Here is a 6000-nt window from a genome sequence, read left to right as displayed (position 1 = left end):
AGATAGTGGAAAGCAATATGCATTGTTTTCTCTTAATCTCTATTTTAAGTTTTTCCATAATGAAAATGGATTATTTGTGTTTTAATAAAGGCAGGAGGGGTGTGGTTTCAAGACTCGAGCTCAAACCAGGATAAAGTCATTTTTGCCTCAGGAGCCACATCGCAGAAAAGGTACACTAGAGGGGGTGGGCAGCCAGAGACATTCGATGAATGAGGGTATGTCTGGAAGAAATATTAGATCATCATTCCGAATTTCATGTGAACTTTAATAAATCAACCATCATATATCTGACCTTGCAATTAAAATGTTTGGATTTAGAGCACAGAAGTTTATCATCCTCACCAGAAAAGGGAGAGAGAAAGAGAAGTGAGATGGGTATTTTCATTTCAGCTAGTTTCCTTTGCTTTTGCTATATGACATTTCTTTTTTTTTTAATATTTATTTATTTATTTTTGCTGTTCTGAGTCTTAGTTGTAGCACACAGGATCTTTTAATTGTGACATGTGAACTCTTAGTTGTGGCATGCATGCAGGATCTAGTTCCCCGACCAGGGGTCGAACCCGGGCCGCCTGCATTGGGAGCACGGAGTCTTACCCACTGGACCACAAAGGAAGTGCCTGTATGACATTTCTAAATGTTTGGCCACCTGTAGGCCTTTGTAAAACACTGTTACCTCTCCCACTGTTGTCTACTTGTGAAAAATTTTACATGGAAAGATCTTATGAAGAGGTCCTGTTATAGGATATAATGTACAGCTTTTGTTTTTTCTGCTCAGCATTCATTCCTTAAAGTATTCCTCTGATCTTCTTCATTCTGGTGGCTTGCTAACTGTGGGATCCCACTCCCCACCAGAGGGATGGGCACATCTCACTAAGAAGCCAAGCAAACTCCTATGAGGGAACTTCACTGTTGAGATGAGGCACACAGGTACCACAGCGGGTTGGACCTGATCATCTGCTGGCAATTGCCTAAAGAGGTAGCACACAAGTTCCTATGACTAAGATCTGGACTTTTCTGGTTCAAGGGCTTCTCAAGGCTGTACTTCCTCCTTCCAAATTATGAGCCAGCCAATAAAACCAATAAATTCTTTGTTTTTTTAGCCAAAGTTTTGTGTTTCTTGCAATTGAATCCTAAAAGATATAAGGGAATTCGTTTTATATTATCTCGAAATACAGTCATCCCTCAGTATCCTCAGGGGATTGGTTCCAGGACACTTCCCAATGCCCCCAAAAAAATCCGTGGATGCTCAAGTTCCTTATACAAACCAGTGCAGTATTTGCATAAAACCTACACACATCCTCCTGTGTACTTTAAATCATTTCTAGATTACTTGTAATACCTAATACAATGTAAATGCTATATAAATAGTTGTAAATACATGTAAATACTATTGCCAGTGCAAATTCAAGTTTTGCTTTTTGGAACTTTCTGGAATTTTTTTCCCAAATATCTTTGTTCTATGGTTGATTGAATCCATAGATACCCAACCTGCAGATAAGGAGGGCTGACTATAAGCAAAACTGGCTAGAGGGGAAGGAGAGTTGTGTAATGGAAAAAGCTCAGGACAGTGGGCCTTGGATAAATCACTTAACAAAGAGGTCTGAGTCTCAGTCCCTTAATTTGTAAAATGGGGATCCTCTGGGGGCAAGGTACAGAAACTTGACTTGAACCATCTTAATCACAAAAGAGATTTACTGAAAGAAGGCTGTGATAACCCAAAGAATCAAAGGAAAAGGCAATCAAGTCTAGGTAGGTCTTTTTCTGTCTCTCTTCTCTACTTCTCTCAGCATGTCAACTTCCGTTTCTCCTAAACCAGCAAATCCTGGACTCACAAGCACACAGCTTTATATCATAGCAAGGCATGTCATCAAGGCCCAAGGACCCAAGCAGCTGTGTCTGAAGATGAGAGAATACGATACAATTTTTGAGTATTTAGTATTCAAGCCCCGTTGGAAAGTGGAAATAATTGAGGAAGGCAGCTCTTAGCCCACTCCAGGGAGCTTTAGGCACCACTCTCACCCACAAGCCCAGAGGTGGATGGAAGGGCCATCCTTTTTTCATTTGGAGAACCAGAGCCTCATATCCACAGAGGCCCAAATGGCTTTCCACCAGTCCCCTTGCATGGCCACTCCCCTTTACAAAACAAATGGTCTCCCTGCTCTGAATCTCTCCCTTACTTAGACAAGTTAGTCAAATTCTCTTATCCTACTGGAAGGAGAAGAGCTCTTTTTGTGGTATGCAAAGGCATATGAAGGAAGAACCCACATTTGATTTTGCACCAGGGTCCAATTTTACAGCACTTTTTCCTGAATAGTTGCAATAACTAGTTGTAAAACATGATGAAAGGGCAAAAACCTTAAAAGTTGGTGGATCCGTTCTCTCCCCTCTTCTGATCCTGGTGGAGCTAGTTTCCATTGTGGTTAATCTCACAGTCTTATGAAAACACATTCACCAACTTCTGGTGCAGGATTGTAACAGGGAAGAACTAAATCGGACTCCATGTTGGATCTGTTTCTTTGACTTCAACCTTTGCTCTCTGTTGCTTTTGTTATTATAATCATACATAATGACCTGCCACAGGGAACCCTGCCCCTCTGTCTGAATGTTAAAGTGCCTTTGTTCAGGTCACTGGGAGACAATCTGACCCTGCCCACCTGTGAATGGCTGCAGAAAAGAAGAAATTAACACGTCCCCTTCCCGATGCTGGCCAAGCCAGATAAAACTAATGACCTTTTTACTTCACTTCCTCACCTCCTCCCCCTCTCTGTTCTATAAAAGAAACTGGCATCCAGACCCCGATAAGATGGTTTTTGGGGGACCCTAGTCCGCAGTCTTCTTGGTCTGCCGGCTTTCCGAATACAGTCCAGTCGCTGTTCCTTGCCTCAACACCTGGTCTCCCGATTTATCGGCATGCCGTGCGGCGAGCAGAGTGAGCTTGGACTCGGTAACAGGATCAGCTACATAATATATAGGGCCCAGTACAAAATTAAAGTGTGAGACTCCCTGTTCAAAAGTTATTAAGAATTTCAAGACAGCAATAGAAAAGCATTAAGCCAAGTGTGGGACTTTTCTAAGCACAGGTCCCTGTGGAGTGTATCGTTTCCCTGCTCATGAGGTGGCAAACTATGTTCTGTGCTCAGCTCTCTAACCACAGATGCTCATGAACCGGTCAGGGTCAGGGCAGGAAACAACAATCCTGACCAAAAGCAGCCCAGTTCAGAGAGATGCAAATCTCCCTCTAGCACATCCATCCTTTTACACCCACCTTTCCCCCACATCTTTTTTTTTTTTTAGTCAAAATTTCATAGCTTTATCTATAACAACCAACAACTGGGCATGCTCTATGGCACATCAACAAGTTAATGCATAAGCAAGTTGTCAAATAGCAATAAAGTTGAGTACAAGTTAGCATTAAGAATTAAACTATAATTGTAATAACTTGGGTGGATCTCAATATGATTGAGTGAAAAAAGCATTGTTAAAAAGAACACTGTATTATTCCATTCATATAAATTTTAACCCATTGCAAAGTATCTACAGTGACAAAAAGCTGATCAGTGGTTTCTGAAGGATGGTGACAGAGGGGTGGTAATCAGGAATTACAGTGTTGCATTAAGAAACTTTTGGTGGTGATAGATATGTTCATGATCATAATTGTGATAATTTCAGCCTTATAAAAAGCTTATAATATATAAAATATTTTATAAATATCAAATCTCATCTTCATACACTATAAATATATGCAAGTTATTGTATACCAAACCTCAGTAAAGCTTTAAAAAAGTGTATTGTCCCAAAATGAATATATCATGGAAAATAAATACCACATAATAAAATGTGCCTTTTGTCTGTGTCTCCTACTGTTTTCTAACATTGAGTTATGAAATAAATCAACTTTGTTTCACAGCAACATAGTGTCAATTAAAATCATTAGCTGAGGTAAGGTTTAATTCTCAAAGCCAGTCTTTCAATTTCAGTTTCTTTTTCTTTTCTTGTTTTTAAATTTTTTTTTATTGGGGTATAGTTGTTTTACAATGTTGTGTTAGTTTCTACTGTTCAGCGATGTGAAGTAGAGTTCCCTGTGCTATACAGCAAGTTCTTATTAGTTATCTGTTTTATACATATTAGTGTATATGTGTCAATCCCAATCTCCCAGTTCATCCCACCCCCCCTTTCCCCCACATCTTACATAACTATAAGACACTTGGTGGAAGGTTTCCTAGGACAAAAGAATAGTCTGCTTAAGTCTTAGTAAAGTGTTCATTTTTTTCCTTTTTTTTAATTGACATATAGTTGATATACAATATTATATGTTACAGGTGTACAGTATAGTGATTCACAAATTTTAAAGGTTATATTCCATTTATACTTATTATAAAGTATTTGCTATATTCCTCCTGTTGTACAATATATCCTTTTTTTTTTTTTTTTGGCTGCGTTGTGTCTTCGTTGCTGCACACAGGCTTTCTCTAGTTGTGGCGAGTGGGGGCTACTCTTCGTTGCGGTGCACGGGCTTCTCATTGCGGTGGCTTCTGTTGTTGTGGAGCCCAGGCTGTAGGCGCGGGCTTCAGTAGTTGCAGCACGCGGCCTCAGGAGTTGTGGTGCACGGGCTTAGTTGCTCCAAGGCATGTGGGATCTTTCCAGCCCAGGGATCGAACCCATGTCCGCTGCATTGGCAGGTGGATTCTTAACCACTGGACCACCAGGGAAGTCCCATACAATATATCCTTGTAGCAAACCTAATTGTTTGTGCCTCTCAATCCCCTACCTCTATCTTGCCCTTCCCCCCTTCCCTCCTAAAGTGTTCATTTTTTGCCAGCTAGGAATTACTTGCAGCTTTCACAAGAGTTTTAAATTTTTTTCAGCTTCTATCCATTAAGGTTTACAGTACTTAGTGTCTGAATTTTAGCCTGGGCCCTCTGGACAAAGTTGAGAGTCCCTCAAGTCCACGGGCCTCAATGGGAAAGTGCTACATTGGCTTGGTCTTGCCGTTGAAAAAAAAGATTTTTTTTTTTTTTGGCTGTGTCGGGTCTTAGTTGCGGCACACGGGCTTCTCTCTAGTTGTGGCACACGGGCTCCAGAGCGTATGGGCTCAGTAGTTGTGGCACACGGGCTTAGTTGCCCCGCATGTGGGATCTTAGTTCCCTGACCAGGGATTGAACCCTCGTCCCCTGCATTGGAAGGCGGATTCTTAACCACTGGACCACCAGGGAAGTCCCAAAAAAGCAGAATATTATTGTATTGTGTGTGTGTGTGTGTGTGTGTGTGTGTGTGTGTGTATCTGGCCCCTGTATCTAGATGCTTTCAGTTAACTCTTGTGGGTTTTCCAGGTGTGCAAACCAAATCATCACAAAAAATGTCATTTGCTTCCTCCCTTCTATTTGTTATATCTTATTCTGTCTCTTACCATTTTACATATGCTGTAGTACAATTTCTTTCTTTCTTTTTTTTTTAAAGCTCTTCCTGAGCCATTTGTTTCCTTTTTTTTTAAATTAATTAATTTATTTATTTTAGCTGATCTGGGTCTTCGTTGTGGCATGAGGGCTCTTCACTTCAGCCCACAGGCTTCTCTAGTTGTGGCACACGGGCTGTAGAGTGCAAGGGCTCAGTAGTTGCGGCATGCGTGCTTAGTTGTGGTACGTGGGATCTTAGTTCCCCGACCAGAGATTGAACCCGGGCCCCCTGCATTGGGAGTGGGGAGTCTTAACCACTGGACCACCAGGGAAGTCCCTGCAGTGCAATTTCTTTTAAAATTAGCTGACAAATGGGAATTCCCTGGCGGTCCAGGGACTCTGCGCTTTCACTGCCAAGGGTCAGGGTTTGATCCCAGGTCAGGGAACTAAGATCCTGCAAGCCGCACAGTGTGACCAAAAAAAAAAAAAAATTTTTTTTAAAGTTACCTGACAAATACATCTTAATATCGTTTTGTGGAAAACTTGAAAGTTTGTGAATAAAGTTCATCTAGAAAAGTAAATACCTAGGAGCAACAAAGAAAACTGA

The sequence above is a fragment of the Eschrichtius robustus genome, chromosome 2 (genome assembly GCF_028021215.1).
Source record: "Eschrichtius robustus isolate mEscRob2 chromosome 2, mEscRob2.pri, whole genome shotgun sequence".
NCBI classification, from domain to species: domain Eukaryota; kingdom Metazoa; phylum Chordata; class Mammalia; order Artiodactyla; family Eschrichtiidae; genus Eschrichtius; species Eschrichtius robustus.
This window is presented reverse-complemented; position numbering follows the sequence as displayed.